This window comes from Porites lutea, chromosome 5 (assembly GCF_958299795.1).
Source record: "Porites lutea chromosome 5, jaPorLute2.1, whole genome shotgun sequence".
Classification (NCBI taxonomy): domain Eukaryota; kingdom Metazoa; phylum Cnidaria; class Anthozoa; order Scleractinia; family Poritidae; genus Porites; species Porites lutea.
In genome coordinates, this window is record NC_133205.1 from 34668485 (window position 1) to 34687264 (window position 18780).

The following is an 18780-nucleotide window of genomic DNA, read 5'->3' on the forward strand; positions in this document are numbered from 1 at the left end:
TAGTCGATTTTGGCAAAGTGTTGTGCTCATCTGCGAACGAGCTCCAGAAAAACTCAAATGCTTCTTCTACAGAGACTATATTTCTCTAATATTGATTGTTTTTTAGAGATTCGTCGCGTTTACATTTGACCTTTGTAGCCTTTTGTCTTTTGTCTGTCATTCGTAAACAACACCTAAAACAATGTAACTACTCCGTCGACCAATCAGCGCTCCTAACCGAATTCCGGGCACGCTGAGACCCAGACGTTCCTCCTCGCGAAACGTCCCCTGTGGCGAAGAGTAAGGAGAAACGGCTGTTTTCGCAGGCTAATCAGCATATTGTGGAAATTTGCCAGTAGTTTGATTCATGTAAATAAAAACTATGAATTGATTCAGTTCGCATTTTGATTGACAACTACGTAATGAAATTGCCAAGTTCATGGTGAACGACCGCAATTTCCAACGAACTTTGGAAACCCTTTGTCTCTTTAGTTATCTCCATGAATGGCACATATTTTGGCAAACAACAGTGGATAACTGTTAAACTGAGTTATGTCAAAAAATATCCTGAATCAAAATGAAAACTTTCGAAAGTGACAGCTAAACTTATAAGGTCATGGAAAACTGTTCAAGGTCATGAGAAGAGCTCGAAAGAGGATGTACCCTGTTTAAACATGCGAGACATGCAGTGCCCTTATGGGTCATTACAATGCCATGAAAAGTCCATGAACCTTGGAAGAAAACTTTAATGTCAACGTTTAATCCGTGAGCCACAAAATTAAGCATTAGAAATTTTGTAGCGGAGGGTTCTAGCCAAACCCAGCACATATATTTTGTGGTTGTTGTTTGCTGTTCACACCCTTACAAGAACGTGATTTTGTCTTAATCATTAGGAATAAAGTTCCTTAATTTAGCGCAAAATTTAATTTTGACCTCTAACATATACATGATTGTTGCTGTATGCATGTAGATATTTTATTAAAATGTATCTATTCTCACTAATAAGTGTACTTGATTATATTTTGATGTATATTTAATATATTTCTTTAACCTTTCTCAGGGCGTTTTCAGCTTCACATAATAATCATTTCACATGGTTTCTCACAGATCACACCCATTTCACATGGTCTTGCACATGGTAAGAAAATTTCACAGCTATTTTCACAGGAAGGTTAATCTATCCTTGTGAGCTGTGTTTCACATGCTTTTCATATGGTATCTCACATCACAGCCTGTGAAATACTACGTGAGAACCGTGGAGCCCGTTTCACAGGTATTTCACATGATTATTTCACATATCATTTCACATCTCTGTGAAATAATATGTGAAAACCTATGTGAAAACTCTGTGAAATCCCTGTGAAAATTCACATTTTTTTCACATGAACTTCACTGCGGGGTCGTCGAGGTTTCGAAAGGTCCTTTTTACCAATTCATGAACTTATGTTTCAAGATTCTCAGTCTGCTAATCTAGGCATCTGTCCCCGTTTCCAAAGCTTTTAATTCCAATTAATTTCATTTAATTGGGTTAAGTAACTTGTCTAAATGAATAGAGAAATTCCCTAAATCAGTTCTCTCTTTTTCTGGTCTCGTTTCATTTCTCTTAGGGGAACCGCTAATTAACTCTCTTTAACCTGACCAATTACAGGTGTACCATTACCTCCTACTATACAGAAGGAGAAAACCAAAACATTAAGGTGCGACGTCAACCTTACATGGAGCACCCCTGCTGATAACGGATGTCCGCTGACCAAGTACTTAGTTTACTTCAAACTGAGTTATGAAGACAAGCAACATATCTACATGCAAGATATAAGTGATCTCAAAGAGAATGCGTTCATTCTGATGTTAAAATGTAACTCTCGGTATATGATCGAAGTGTCTGCCTGGAATGAGTTGGGAGAAAGTAACAGATCAAAAACACTGGAAATTACAACAAATTCAGGTTAGAGTTTGACTTAAAGTGTTTCGATATAGTTTTTCAGAGGCCATACCGATATTTTTCAATCGCTTTAAAAGTGATTTTATCCCTGTCTGATCGCTATAAAATTTTCACCAGTGGTTGACTATAGATTGAAATTTGTCAAAATATAGGTTTTAGTAAAATCGATATTACTATGACAACAATAAACGAAAAACTTTGAAATTGATAAACGCCTAATTTTACGAGATTTAGACCAGTTACTGAAAATCCAACAATAAAAACTTAAAGTTTGGTGTTTAGCAAATAACCCCTGCAAGAAGTAAAAAATTCTGTATGTTTGAATTGGCCTAAAACGAAAATATATTTATGTTTTAATGCGGACAATGCATATATCCATGACTAGAACATTTCAGTGTGAGTATTGTCAATGTTTTACATTCAAAAGATGCGATAAATTCAAACTAAAATGTATTGGTCATGGAGGTGTGTATAGTGCGCATTATTTTGGAAAAATTAGTACAACATCAAAACAGTGAATGTTGTAACGCAGATTTTAGACAGGTTCGTAGGATAGGTCTGTCTGGAAATTTTAAGATGTTGCAGTTAATCACTCTCAATGAAAGTTTCAGACCTTATTATATACATTATGAAGATTATGTCAAGAGATTTTAAAAAAATTCATTCGGGTCGTTTCAGAGATATACAAAATAGCGCTAAAAGTCCAAACTTTGAACGAAGTTGCACTTATACAAGTGGTGAGAAAACGGGTTAGTTTTCAAGATCGCAAGAACGAAAATACACCAAAATTTCCTAGCATCAAAATATGATATTATTAGCAGCATCATGACGTTACTTAAGAATAATTTGAGTCATTTATAACGTTTTTATTAAATAATCTATCACGGCTATTGAAAATTTAAGGTTTGAAATATATTTTCCTGTTGGTCGAATTCAAACACACAGGTTTTTTTATTTCTTATGGAGATTATTTGCTCAACACCAAACTTTAAGTTCCCAGTGTTGGATTTTCAGTAGCTCGGTCTCGATCACACAAAATTTGGCTTTTATCAATTTCATAGTTTTTTTGTTTATTGTTGTCATAGTAAGATCGATTTTATTTAAAACAACATTTTCACAAATTTCAATCCATAGCCAATTACTGGTGAAAATTTTTCAGCGATCGGACAAGGAAAAATCCAATTTTAAGGCGATTGAAAAATATGGCCTCTAAAAAACTGTATCGAAACACTTTAAAGTTAAATCTATCAAATTGTTCACTGAAAGGTTGTGCGGCAAAGGAATCGGAAATGTCTTGAATTTCCGAATAGAAGTAAGCCAGGGCGAATAAACTATGCATAAAGTAAAGTTAAACTCCTTTAAACTTAAAGTCTTACTCTACTAGCGTATTCATAATAATGCAGTCTACCATAGTTGGTCGACAGTCGACAGTCCGGTCGATGATCAGAACGCAAGACTAGATGAAAAGATACATACCAGCTCCCCGGGGCCAGATTTTAGGTTTTCATGTAATGCTTTTTTTTTGTTATGCTTTCAGAATCAAGCCCACGACCATCCACATATTCCATGAGCGGCAGCCTGTCTGCTTTGCAGTCTGCCGGTTTGGTTGCAGGAGTCGCTGTCTTTCTTTTGGTTGTCTTTCTAATGGTGTTCTGGCTTCGAAGAAAAGCAGAGAAAAATAAGCAACAAGCGCTTTACTCAAGACCGAGAAGGTAATTTGTTAGACCGTGACATTAACCTTAATTGCAATTTTTCTCCCATTTATTGCATCAAAAATCTGACTCAACTCTGCAGTCGTCTTTTGCCTCTGACGACGTTCGCACCCTAAAAAACAGCCGAATGTGCGCAACAACGCTTTGATATATTTCTTTTGTGGTTAAATTTTATCCTTGGTTCAATTTTTATTTCCCTTTGCTTTAAACTCATTACAATGCATTACCACACCCCAAAACCAACATATACAGTAAACAAAAGCTAATAAGAACTAATATTTTTTGAAGTCTGGAAAAATAGGTTCTTGTATTTTGGGGTATGTAGTGTTTAGACATTTCGTTACTGTTATATAGAGTTATCGGTGCGCAAAGAATCATGGTACTGTAACATGGCGTGCTCGCTGGTGTAGATTAAAGAAACTTGTTGAGTTTATCGGCACTTATCTGGGTATTAACAGGCCATCATTACATTTGGCAACGAGGATGGTTTTCCAAGTGTTCAAAGATTAAATTCGTGGCATAATTTTTATCGAGAAGGAAATCATGCCCGCGACTGGAACACCCGAAGAACAAGAAAGCAACGCAAGCGCACCATCGTCCACCAACTCAGGCGGGGCGAGTGCAAAACAGATCCTGGAGATCTGTGGCCTTCCTTGCTTTGACCCCAAGCGAGAGCCGAATTCGTTGTCCGTTCGATGGAAAAGATGGAAACGTGCTTTTAACCTGTATGTGACCTCGAAAGGAGTAACCAATGAAGGGCAGAAAGTAACGTTGCTGTTACATTCAGGAGGTATTGAGTTACAAGAAATTTATTACACTCTGGTGTCTGAAGATCAAGATACTTCATTCAACGATTGCGTTGCAGTCCTGGATAACTATTTTACACCGAAAGTTAATGTTCCATTTGAGCGACATGTTTTCCGCCAAATACAAAAGATGGACTGAGGGGGGAACTAACGATCAATTGTGTGCCGTCTGCGGCAGAAGGCTATATCCTGTGAATTTCCAAGCGTGAATGAAGCCATCCGAGATCAGATCATGGAAAAATGCAGAGATCCAAAACTTTGTCGAAAATTTCTCGAGAAATCAAGTGAAGCAACCTTGACTGTGCTGCAAGAAACTGCAAGAGTCCATGAAGCTGTTAACACTCAAATGCAGTCTATGGAAAGACCTGAGCACGTGAACAAACTCTCTCCAAATGATCGACAAGTAAAGGAAAAGGGAACAAAAGGAAAGAAACCTATAAAAGAACGGAAATGCTACGTGTGTGGTGGAAATGGTCATCTTACACAGGACAAGAGCCCAGCATTAGACAAGACTTGTAATAAATCTGGTAAAAGTGGTCACTTTGCGGCTTGCTGCAAGAAGAAAGTCAACCAAGAAACCGAGTGGAAGACATCGTTCAGAAGGAGCTAATAAAGTCTCAGAAGACAAAGAGGGAGAAGACAACTATGCGTTCGTGTTGGATGCGAAGAGTAGTAATGGGAAGAGTAGTAATGGCTCGAGTTTTGTTGTTGATTTGTGTGTTGGAGGTGTGCAGTTAAAGAATGTCCTTATTAACTCGGGGCAACATGTAACATTGTGGATCGTGTTACGTGGGAGAGTCTTAAACAGAAAGGAGTGAAGTGCAAATCCCGAAAGTGTGAAAAGAAGCTGTTTGCTTATGGCCCAACCAAACCAGTCGAGGTTGTTGGAACTTTTGAAAGTGAAATTCATTGTGAAGAGTTTGGAGGAAAGTGTGTGGATGAGTTTACTATTGTTGAAGGTCGTGGTAAAGCTCTGCTGGGAAAGGATACAACTGAAAAGCTGAATGTGTTGACAGTTGGACCTCCGAACTCACCACAAGCATACTCAATCACAAGTGAAGGAACTTCTGTGGACATTGTTAAGAACTTTGCTGATGTTTTTTCTGGAGTGGGTACATTGGAAATTTTTCAGCTTGAGTTGCATGTGAACAAAGATGTTAAGCCTGTTGCACAGCCTGTCAGAGGGTTACTCTTTGGTTTAAGAGACAAAGTTGACAGGAAACTAGATGAATTGCTTAAAGAAGACATCATCGAGGAAGTGCCTAGTGGTCTAACAGAGTGGGTCTCACCTCTGGTGGTAGTACCAAAACCTGACGGAGACATACGTGTCTGTGTGGATATGAGAAGAGCCAAAGAGACGATCAAAAGAGAAAGGCACCCCATTCCCGCTATTGAAGAGGTCCTACATGACTTAAATGGGTCAACAGTGTTCAGTAAATTAGATTTGAAGTGGGGCTTCCACCAGGTGGAACTTGAAACTGAATCGCGTCGTATTACAGCCTTCATTACACACCGAGGTCTTTTTCAATACAAGAGGTTAATGTTCGGAATTACCTCAGCTCCTGACAAATATCAGAAAATTGTCAAAAATGTGTTGATTGGCTGTAAAGGAAATGCAAATATTGCTGACGACCTGATCATCCATGGATGTGGAATCAAGGAGCATGATGAGAATCTGCTAGCTGTCCTGCGCCGTCTCAGAGAACGTGGATTGACTCTAAATGAGAAGAAGTGTCAGTTCAGACTTCCAAAATTAACATTCTTTGGATATGACTTGAGCAGTAAAGGGATCGCTCCTAGTGAAGAGAAGGTGTCCGAAGTTCAAAATGCCAAGCCTCCACAGAGTACCGCAGAGGTCAGATCTTTCTTAGGCCTTGTACAGTATTGTGCCAAGTTCTTGCCAGATTTTTTCCAAGTTACTGAACCGCTTAGAACGCTCACGAGAAAAGACCAACAGTTTATGTGGGAAGATGCTTAGCAGAAATCCTTCCAGAAACTGAAAGATCTGCTAACCCGAGCAGAAACACTTGCTTACTTCAAGAATGAATGCAGGACACGCATTGTTGCTGATGCTGGTCCCACAGGCATAGGAGCTGTCCTCACTCAGCTACAAGATGGCCTATGGAGAGTAATTTCCTATGCATCAAGAAATCTTACTGATGTGGAAAGGAGATATTCCCAGACAGAAAAAGAAGGCCTTGCCTTAGTATGGGCCTTTAAGAGATTCAAGCTGTACGTTTTTGGTCGAGAGTTCGAGTTGGAGACTGACCATAAGCCTTTGCAGTGCATTTAAAACAAGTATTCAAAGCCATCTGCACGAATAGAACGATGAACGATGAACTCTTGAAACGAGTGAAATGTCCGTCATTTTTGTTTTCACAACCAGAACAACTCAACCTCGTCTCCAGATTTTCTCGGTTAATGGTACATTAACCTGCAAGAAAGCTGCACTTTTGACGTCATCGGTTCATTAAACGCAAAATTCTTCCAAATTTGGTCATCAGTAGCTGGTTATGGTGAATTATGCGAGTGCTTTTAGCCAATCAGAATCGGGGAAATATTTTGAATGACTAATAATTCATCATAAGATACTCAGCCTCATTCATTAATTGTTAAATATGTTCTGCTGGAACGTATTCAAAACGTAGAGCTGTACATAAAATTTTTAGAATATTGGACAGTCCAGTCTTGTGCGATGTCTCCCGGTCCCCTTACTAATAAATATGACGGACGGGATTTTATGAATCAGAAAATACCATAACAGTTAGAGAAATATTGCAATCTTCATCGTACGGGTTATGTAAGGCAACCACTTTGAAATCACGGTAAAATCACGGTAAAATACCGTAAGAGCTTATTTTGTTTTTAATTTTCTTCCAATTCTTTTAACAGAAAAATTATCAGAGGTTCTATGATGACGATTGCGGTAAACGCCCTGCACCGGATTGTATGACAAACCAGCCTTGCATAACAGATGAGTCGAAACTGCCTAAAAGCAACACTACAACAGACACTGAGAGTGATATAAAGCAGGGTTCTCAAGAACTAGTAAGCTGTAATGACTCCGCCAGGCTGGATAAGGCGATGGCAACAGCTACCCAAAATGTCCATTTTTACCAAAATGTTTCGTTAGAAAATTACGATGATAAAGGAAAGGGTTCGGCGGATCATCATGTCAAATCTGTTGGACAAAGCTCAGTTTGTGTCCCTGGAAATAGTTCCGAGGAAGACAGCTCACATAGGTCAGAATTCTCGGCTAAAGATGTTCTTTGTTTTGCCTGGCAGATAGCACAAGGGATGGTAAGCTATTAGTTTTAGCTCAAGCATCCTAAATCTGCTCATAGACTGAAGTTAAATTATCATAGTGCGTTTTTATATGGAAAGAGAAAAGTGTCTTTGGAATTTGTTTTAAATTTAGAATGATGACTTTTTATTTTGTTGCTGTTATTTAATAAAATGATGTGACCATAATGCAGGAATAGCACAAAACCAAGCAAAAGACAACCACTTAAAAAAATGATCTTTCCTACATCTTGGGAAGGGGTGCCGAGGAGAGCAAATACGATATGTAAAACAGCTTTGGTTCTCACATTTTCCTTTTAAGTGGTAGGGGATAGTTAAATCAAGGATTGTGAAGTGACTTGACTCTTGAGTTGGCTATCGCGGCGTCGTCTAAGCCCCTAATTAAGCAAACTTATTTAGCAAGAAATAAGATAAATAAGATTTTTAATATCTTAATTATGATCCAGTCAAAAAAATCTTACTCAGTTAACCTGACTCTGGTTTATTGGAGGAGGAGGAGAGAAGGTATGAAGGTTAAAACACTTTTGCACCTCTGTCCAACACACAGAATTCCTTGTGCAATACAGGAATAACTCCGATGGGTCAAGTACAATAAATACTACTTAATAGATAAAAGAAAGACATTTTCCCCTTCTGTAAAGACCTTTACGATACAAGTTTGTTTGATGACTGTCTCATTCACTATGGTACGGGGGCATAATAAAGTCAAGTAAAATTATTTTTGCAAAATTGCTTGGGGAAAAATACAAGGAAATGAGGTTTTTACACCATTTGACCATTCACTTCTAATCTTCACAGCATAAGATCTCGGCACGCGCAACAGGATCACATTACTGCACAATAAATAGGTATTCCTGTGTTCAGTGAGGTGCAATTCAGCCAAATTTCCCAGTGTGATGAAAATTACGTGTGTCCTACTGTCCTAGTTGAAGTGAAGGTTGAATTTAATGCTAATGTTATGGGGAGTTGATATAAGAATACTAATATTTATTATCTTCTCTTCCAATCGCAGAGTTTCTTGTCAAGTGAAGGATTTGTCCATCGTGATTTAGCAGCTCGAAATATACTTCTTGGTGAGGATAGAAAGGTGAAAATATCTGACTTTGGTTTGATGCGACAAGTTGATCAGGAGGTTTACAAACTGAAGAAAGGGAAAAAAATACCATACAAGTGGATGGCACCCGAGGCGATCTTTGAAAGTGAATATACAACCCAAAGCGACGTGTAAGTGTTATAGAGTACAGCTGGGTGTAGAGTCGTGATTTGCGACTAATGGGTAGCTATGTCATTGGTAGGAATATGATGACGTGGAAACCAAGAAATTAGCTGAATGAATTTTGACCTTGCCATGTTCCCACCAATGACAAGGCTCCAACCTTCCCTATAGAAACCAAACACAACACACGACCCCCAGATTCGGTCTGACGAAGGGGTAACACTCTAAACATCAGCTTCTCTATCTCCTTACGGCGGCCAATCTAGCTACCAGTTATCAACTCAGTTGATAAAACCAAATCTAAATCATAAAAATCTGCTCATAGCGGAATTAAGACGACTAAAGATTAGTCTTAAAGATATTAAAGATTCCTCTACTACTCCTACATTTAGCTTAATAAATTTTCACGTTGCCATGTTCCCAACCATGGCAAAGCTCCAACCTCCCCTATAACAGCCAAACACACAACCCACAATCCCCAGATTCGCTCTGACAAAGGGCTACCGCTAAAAACGTCAGCTTCTCTATCTCCATACAGTGGGCAGTCTACCAGTTATCAAAGACATTTATTTTCCTACTTTTTGAAGAATTATGTAAGTTTTCGTCAGTGAAAATAATGTTTACGTACCTGTAAATAAAAAAGCTGGGCACTTGCAACGTCAGGACGTTAATACCAGGCTTTTCTGAAGACCTGGACGAAGCTGACGTCATGTTCGTAAGACAGAAATCATCGATATGGCACCAAGCAGATTTTGAATGAACGTCGTCGCTTTTCTAGAGACGAGGCTGTCAGATTCAGGATCTGTCATGGAAAGAAATTTCCTCTTTTTCTGGCAAAGAAAATCACCAGATGAGACCAGGGAATAAGGCGTTGGTTTTTACGGTCAGGAATACACTGCTGGGATCCATCGCCTGATCTGCAGATGGAAGCGAAAGATTAGAGACCTTTAGCATCAGGTAAACCGGAAACCGCAAACCACAAACCCAGTTACGCGTTTGCAGTTTCGCGTTGCCGAGATTTCAAACTTTAGAAAGGCGTTCAGTTCAGTTCAGTTCAGATCATTTTTATTTAGCCAAAATATAATACAATACAAGAATACATAGAGGAATTGTAAGGTTGCAAGGGAGCCCAGAAGAAACCAGAAGGCTTTATGAAGCCTGGGCTCCCCAGTCTCAAAGAAATCATGAGCAAAATAAAATGAAATTCGCGGAGTGATACGTTAAAAATAGGAACTAACCAGAGACTGAGTTAAGTTATGGATTCAGTAACAAGATAGGAAAAAAATTGACTCTGGATTGGAACAGAATACTTTCCTTTGTTAGTACGGCAGGAAGGAATATAAAATTGATTTGAACTGCACGTTCATTGTTTAGGGCCGCCATGTTGTTTTCATCAAGTCGAAGTGCATCACTTTAATCGCCCAAAACTCTGCAATAACTCATTGATTCGAGATCAAAAATCCAACATACACATCGCAAACGGATATAAAAAGCTAGTTCATACCTTTAAACGCGAGGCTGTACAATTTTTTTGTGGCCAAAAACCTTGCCGTAAATCACTTACCGCTGGAAGCCCTTCCTGCGGTTCAAACGTGAACTGCAAACTGCAAACGTGACCGCAAGGCCGTGGTCACGTGACATTTTGCGGTTTGCGGTTTGCAGTTTCCCATGAAAAACGTGATGATAAAGGTCCCTAATTTTCTCGCTACAACTCCACTCATCAGTGGTTCTTCTATCTCTGATCACTGCCTATGCCCCGATTCTGTCATCCCCTGGGAAAGCGAAGGATAAATTATACCACGAACTGGCAATCACCATCAAGGGAATCACTGAGAAAGGGCTACTAACTGTTCATTCTCGATTACTTCAACGCCAGAGTTGGTGCTGATCAAAGGTCATGGCCCACTTGCTAGGGTCATTTCGGCATTGGAAAGATCAGCAAAAATAGCAAAGGCCCTCTAGAGCTATGCCTTCATCACAGACTCTGTTTCAGGAACGCGTTCTTCAATAACAAGCCCCATCGCAGTCTCCTGGAGACACCCAAGATCTAAGCACCGGCACCAGTTTGACCTGATTCTCACCAGACATCAGTCATCGGAGTGCTGAATGCGATACGAATCCCTCCTTGGTGTGCAGCAGAGCAAAATTGCCATCAAAGTAGCTGTATCACACAAAAAATGAGGGGAGGCTTCGCTTTGACCTGAGCAAATCCCGTGAACAAGGTAAAGTCGATCGAGGAATTTGCATGTGCGCTTGAGGACTCTTTTCCAGGTGCGCACAATGGTAACGCATGTGATTGTTGGGAAAACTTCAACAATGCTGCCTTCTCCATTTTCAGTAGGAAGACCAACAAGACTGCTGACTGGTTTGACTCCCACACCGAGGAGATGACACTAGCCAGTGAGGAAAAGAGGAGAGCCCTAGCAACATACAAAGCCTGTCCCACTAAACAAAACCTGCAGGCGCTCCGAGCCGCTTGCAGCAAACAACGAACAAAAAATTTGATTTGAACCAAATTTACTCTTTACAAGTTTGGTGCAAAAAAAGTGCACACCACGGTTAAATCAAGGGCAAAGATAGTAAATGCTGCATTTGCCCTCGAATTTACAACCGCAGGTGAACTGCCATGCAAATGCGGTATTTACCATCTTTGCCTTTCATTTCCCACTAGTTTTCACTTTTTTGCCCCGGGGTAAATTTTTGTAAATCCAATTCTTCGTGCATTGAAAGTTCAGCAGACCGCCAGGAGGTGTGCAAACGACTAGTGGCTTAAACTTTGCCATCAGATACGGTCAGCAGCTGATACAGGCAACATCAAGGAGATGCATGATCGGTATTAAGCAGGCCTTAGATCCAACAAAGATGACAGCTGCCCCTCTGAAATCCGCCACAGGCGAGCTCATCCCAGATCAGGCGAAGCAGATGGAACGCTAGGTGCAGCAATACTCAGAGTTATACTCCAGACAGATTGTGGTAACAGAATAAGTAATGAACGCCATCAAGTGCCTTTCTGTGTTGCAGGAACTTGACAGTGATCCAGTCCTTGAAGAATTAAACAAGGATCTTGACTTCCTTGACTCTGGTAAAGCACCTGGAAATGAAAGCATCCCTGCCGAAGTCCGATCCTGAAGTGCTGCAAAGGAAATATTATTAATCTGTGAGCTGCTTAAAATGCTTTGTCCCTGACTTACCACAGGACACGAGGGATGCAAACATCGTCACCCTGTAGAAAGACAGGACATCTGCATCTCTCTCCTTAGCGTCACAGGGAAGCTTTTCCCCCAAATACATTGAAAAGGCTCCAGGTTTTGGCTGAGAGATTCTACACAGAATCGCAATGTGGCTTCCAAGCCAACAGGTCAACCATTGATGTGGTGTTCTCCATCCAACAGCTGCAGGAGAACTGCAGGGAACAACGGTAACCACTCTTCGTAGCATTCATAGACCTCGCAAAGGCTTTTTACCTGGTAAGCAGAGACGGCCTATTTAAAATTCTGCCCAAGATCGGATGTCCACCCTGGCTCCTCAGGACCATTAGATCTTTCCGCAAGGACTTGAAGGGCACTGTACTCTTTGACGGTTCAACATCAAACCCCTTCAACATTCGAAGTGAAGTGAAGAAGGGATGCGTTCTCGCCACGACCTTATTTGGGATTTTCTTCGCTTTCCTACTGAAAAAAGCCTTTGGAGATGCAACAGAGGGAATCTACCTCCAGACCAGGTCAGACTGAAAGCTCTGCAACCTCTTCAGACTAATAGCAAAGTCTAAAGTCCAAATGATATATCTGCGGGATCTCCTATTTGCCGACGATGCAGCCATCACCGCCCACTCAGCCGAAGACCTTCACAAAGTCATGAGCCGTTTCAGGAAGGCATATCAAGATTTTGAGCTCAGATTTTGATCATGGCTCAGGATGTGGACTCACCTTCAAACATTACAGTCTTGGAGCATGAACTGGAGTTTTTACATGACTTCGTTTACCGGTACTTTGGCTCGACAATCTCTGATACTCTAACTCTGGAATCCGAACTAAACAGCGCATCGGCAAGGCTGCCACTACCACTTCCAGCCTGACCAAGAGAGTATGGTCCAACAAGAAGCTGACGCAAAGTACCAAAATCCAGGTCTACAGAGCCTATGTTTTGAGCACGCTGCTGTACGGGAGCGTGTCCTTGACCAAATCTGCTGACTGTGCGGGAAGGACTGTCATTCCCGAATTGGTCTTTTCAGCCACACAAGTCGCTGTTCGAGAACAACCAATCAGAGCGCGACATAACAGTCTTTCGAGATTGTAGGATGCCAATGAAATGAAAAGAAATTGACGATCTTATTGAAGCGCGAATGTTTAAAACTAAGATCATTGAGAAAACCAAATGCAAACAAAGCATCATACTCTAGAAAAATATAGTTCTGCACGGTTAAACAGGTGTCTGGTAGTTTAAGTGTTAAACACTAGGCAATGGCTAATTTTCGTCGATGCTGAACAAGTCTCCGGACACAAACGGTCGTTTCTTACGAATGGGGCCGCAATTCGCACCCTAGCTTGTTTCGCTCACAATGGTTAATTAGTAGTATCTCCTTTTTTTTAATTTCTGACTTATGATTTTTTATAATTTATAATTTGCTTATATATTTATTTTGGAAACTACATGAAACATTTAATCTTTAGCGCAGTAAAATATTTATTTCCAGGTGGTCGTTTGGAGTTCTCCTTTGGGAGCTTTGCACAATGGGTAAGATTATGACGGAAAAATTTTAAACATTTTGTAGACAAAACTTCTCATAAAAGTCTCCCAGAAGGGTCCGGATCTTGACACTTTCAGAGTCTGTTTTGTGAGTTTCCTTCCCTTTACGTGTCTTTTCTAGGTATTCACAGGAGGCCACAATTGCCTCTTCTGATACTAAGAGTGGATTGAGCTAAGGCTTTAAGCAGCCAGAGTAAAATATCGTATTGTACTGACTTGTTATTAAGGAGTGTAACTTTACCAAATAGAATATAGCTTTGTTTCTAGTCAGAGGCATACTTCTGGAATAATGTAAGTACATTTACAAAACTAAATCATTTTACACTTACAATTCTTTAACAATTCAGGTGGAAACCCCTATCCCGGAATAAACGACAAAGATCTGTACGGGCTAATCAAGGCAGGATATCGAATGGAAAAGCCAGATACTTGTACTGACGAACTGTAAGTAAGAGTTTAAACGGTAAATACGATCAGTGATTGCGGTTATAGTTTAGCCAATGTAAGCGACGAAAAAGTAACTTGAGCCTTCAGAGAAACCTGAAAAGATATTGGACTCTTTGAGAAATTTAAGCTTTGTATAGCCTGCGCAAGGGATACGTGTATTTATCATTTCCTAATAAGATATTTACGGAACAAGAAACAACGAATATCATTGAAGACAAACAACATCACCATCATCAACAAAAACAACATGTTTATTTACCTCATACAATGTATTTTATATTTTCCTTTTCTCTTTTCTTTGCCCTTTACAATTCCACCCAGAAAATGGATGAATTCTTAAGAATGAAGCTGGATGCATCGAAGGCTTTACAAAGTAACTTTCCATCTCCATAATGCAACTTGTTTTTTCCAAAAAAAAAAACTTTGCAAAGCCATTTTTAATTTGTCATAAGAAGGGTAAGGGAAAATTTCCTCACAAAGATGAATGTATTAGCTATAAAGGAACAAGTTTTGTATTATATTAATGCTGATAAATAAGATGAAAACGTATTTGAGATGGGAAGCGTATCATACTGTACGCATGCGCTCATCATCACTCATTCCAATTAAAAAAATATAAAGTAAAGGTTCCAAGAAGGAGTCTATCCAATTTGACCCTCTTGGCAGGTACCGCACGGTCCCTTATAATAATTGTCTTAGATTTCAGCTGGTGTTGGACTGTTGGAAGGAAGATCCTCGTAAACGGCCACGAAGATACTGGAGAAGATGATGATGGTGGGAAATACATATCTAAATCTTGATTTGGTAGATGAGTCAAAGGCGTGTTACAAGGAGCATGTTGGTGAAGAGAAAACCACTGATACAGACACAGAGGATAGGATCGTTGAAAATTCAACTCCGTCTCAACCGCCTTTACCAGAAAACTGAAACTTGTTCCGAAAAAGGTCATAAAACTAGACGTAAATAATTTAAGTTTAGTAGATATCACGCGCAGCATTTTAATAAGCCATTTAAGGCATTCAAGAAAGAAACTTATGTTTACGCTAAGTTTTGAACTTTAATGGAGGCAGCGTGGACGGGTAGTCGGAAGAGGGTCTGAAGGGGTTTAAGTTAAGCCATGAAACGCTAAGCATTTTACACTGAACTGTGGTATATCCTGTCATATTGTTCATTCGCTCTTTTCTTACAATTAGTGAGAAAATTTTCTACTTTTTTAAATCACTTACGGTTTCTAAAAGGTGATCCATTCCTAAAATGCTGGCAAGATACCAAAAGGCAAGAAATAAACCTAGAGGTATTTTAATACCTACAAGAAATATTTCTACCCATTAGCCGTCGATACCAAACCACCCTATCTTCCCCTCCCCTCTGACCACCCGCTGGAGTTGTTCAACAGCAGTTCCAATAGGAGTAAGTAGCATCCCCGACCACGCTTGTAAATAGACAGCTGGCCTGCCTTCTGCCGGTTGGGATTTAAACCTTGCTTTTAATTAATGATTTTAAATGTGGCATAAGAACACTTAATCGCTTACTCTAACATAGTATTTGAGTTATTAGTACGTGTCCCAAATACAAAGGTATGGGTTCTAGTTTCGATATTTGGTGTGGGCACGAGATACATAGAAAAAGCTAGGGGAATGGCCATCTTGTTGGCTAGAATTATACAAGGATTAAGCCTATTCATTTAATACTAATATACTTTCTGTAGCTAATATCAACTGACAATCCTTAATCTGTCCTGGTCTATGTTAAGAACGTGCTATAAAATGCTCATAGCTTGCATATCCGCTGAGCTTACGAGAAAAAAAAAATCAAAAATAACTAAAGGTTCTCATGATGCTAATGGCTGGATAGCGGATATCACTCAAAACATCCAAGAAATCATTTGCTCGACTCTCCAACCAGTTTTCCAACTTTACCAGGTAAAACACGGAATATAGTTAAAAGCAGAACGAATCAGATAAGCTGAATTTTGATTGGGAAGAAGGAAAGAGCCTTAACAATTAACGATCGTTCTTAATGTGTAATTACATCATGTAGTTTCCTTTTGTCCATCAGCTTGTTAAAAATGTTTGCCATTGCAGAAATTAATGATTAAAGTGATGCTATTTACTTGACTCACTATATTTTCAATGAGTGATTTGTTTAACACATCGACAAACCCGAAGCAGCTTATATTATTCTCCCGGCTACGAATCGCATCGCATGTACAAGGGCCAACTATTTCTCCTTAAAATAGGACGAAAAGCAAGCAAACCAGGCAATAAATTTACTGGGCCAAAAAATAAGGAATTTTGAAGGAAGTGTTTAAGCTTAAGTCATTCTCTCTTACTGAGGAGTTTACCTCACTTGTTTTAATTATTGATTGACAGGATCCAACAGTGGATGTTGAACAACCTTTGTAACTAGATCGATTTCGTTTCCTTTAGTGGTTTTTCAACTGATGAAACCTCATTTGTCCTTCTCCTCCCCCTCCCCCTCCCCCATTCATCCATGCATACGTAGGCAAGGGATCTGCAGTCAAACAATAAACCACCTCATCAGAGAAAATGTTTTTTCATTTACAGAAAAATATTGTCTACTTCATCTTTATGTTTCGTTAGTGTGTTGTTATCATCTATAGCTTAACAAGAGAGAATCATTCTCCCTTGAGCTTAACCAGTGGGGGTAAAGATTTTTTTTCTTGTCTTTGAAGCAGCTAATGGATGCGCGCGCTTTTGGGGATAATTCTACTGAAATAGCCAAGAGTTGTTTACTTACTGTATGATCTGTTGTTGACTGAAGGAAAAAGGTCTTATTGTTGTTTATTTTAATAGAATCATCTACACAAAATAACAGAGAGGATACAAACAACTAGGCTCCACCGATTATATGTAGACAAATGAATTAGATTAAACTTTAATTAACACGACCAATTCAAGAACTCACTTTATTTACAGACAAATCCACGAATACAATTAATTGTGCTCAAAAAAGACCTCCAAAGAATACATTTGAAAGAATTGGACTATTAAATACGCAATTTAGCCTTCACCGTAAACGGTTCTCATTTCTGAGATCTCTAGTGACATAAACTAGAGGAGGTTAAGATGGGAGTTGTTTCTTGCACCACATCCCTCTGCAGCATTCGCTTTTCTTTGTTGGTGTTTCTATCATATCCCTCTTCTTTTTACACCAGTACCCGGGGGGGCAGCCTGCATCAGCTTCTTTCTTGCTATCGCAGTGGAAATCGCGAGGGCAATTTCTTTCTGACAGGATATCGATTGATCTCTTCTTCCTGCACCAGTAACCAGGGGGACATCCCATAGAACGAGGTTCACTTATCATCGTTTTGCTTATCCTGCACCATTGACTACGAAACAAAACCAACACAGATTTTGAAATTTCCATCCTATTTTTTCTTATTTCTTAAAACTTTGAGGAAAAAGCAAAATATGGTCGCCCAATAAGTCAAGCGCACGGCTTTAAGCGCGCGTCAGCTTTCGTCAGTATTCACCCAAGGGTAAATAATAAATGGGTAATTGACCCATTAGAACGCGCGAATAAATGCTGAATAACTGCTACTAACCCCTCTCCGCAGTCTTCTGGATTGATCTCGCGATCTACTACTAGTTCACTTCTGCGGCACCAATAAGCCGGGGGGCATGCCCCGTAGCTTCTTTTTGACCGGCACAAAAATCCCCGTGGGCATTCAGCACTGTCAAACTCCCGCTTCTTCTTGCACCAGTATCCTGGAGGACAATATCCATATGCCTCATCTTCTACTTTGGTAGATTCTTTAAGTCAACGGCATCCGCTAACACCCCGTATATACCCAGTAAAAGGGCTACAAGTCGTGTTAGCTGCTGCAACATTTCTACAAGAGAAGCGGTTGTGGTAAGTTACTATCAGATTATCGGCAAGATAAGTTTATCTCCACCGTCAATCCTAGGAATTGTTTATGCAATATGATGAAAGGTTTATTTAAAAAAAATACCTGTGCGTTGTTGTTGTTGTTGTTTTTATGACAGCTCACAGTATTAAAAGCGCTACTGAGATACTTCGCTGGCCCTTCGGCTAGTATTGTATTTGGAGACACAAATAAAGTTAGCATTCAAATTTAGATAGTTTAACTCAAAATGAGAAACGTTCATTCAGAGAGCTGATTACCTTTGAGTGCTTTGGGTTAGTTTCCCGGCCTTGTTGTGATGTGGTTATTGTATGACTTTTTTTATTATTTTTTTATTGTTATTTATATTTTTATTGTTATTATTATTATTTTCTTTCTTTTAGCCGCAGCTTGTTCTTAGCTTTATTCTTTTTTGTTATCATTTTTCTTATCTCGTTCTCGTAGTCTATTGTCACAAAGTCGAACGTAATTAACACTGGTTATTAATCATCATTAACAGGACTGGTTTACTTTGCGCAGCAAAAAGGAACGTTTTTTTTTCTTGGTAAGAGGCCTATTTTTCCTAGAAAGCCAATCTGATTAAAGCCTGACTCACCGCTTGCTACAAACCAAGTTTTTTTTGTTATTATTGTTTTTTCGCCCCACACCGAGACGCATGAACACTATTACAGTAGCTTATCTCCTAACAAAACTGAATGCAAGTCGGGCAATACGGCAAAGGGTTGATTTATTTGAGGCCA

General features: G+C 39.6%; 1 pseudogene; it reads right to left on the reverse strand.

Moving 5' to 3' along the window:
* Positions 1 to 17053: 17053 nt before the first annotated feature.
* On the reverse strand, positions 17054 to 18005 carry LOC140936732 (uncharacterized; annotated as a pseudogene).
* Between the last annotated feature and the right edge of the window lie 775 nt (positions 18006 to 18780).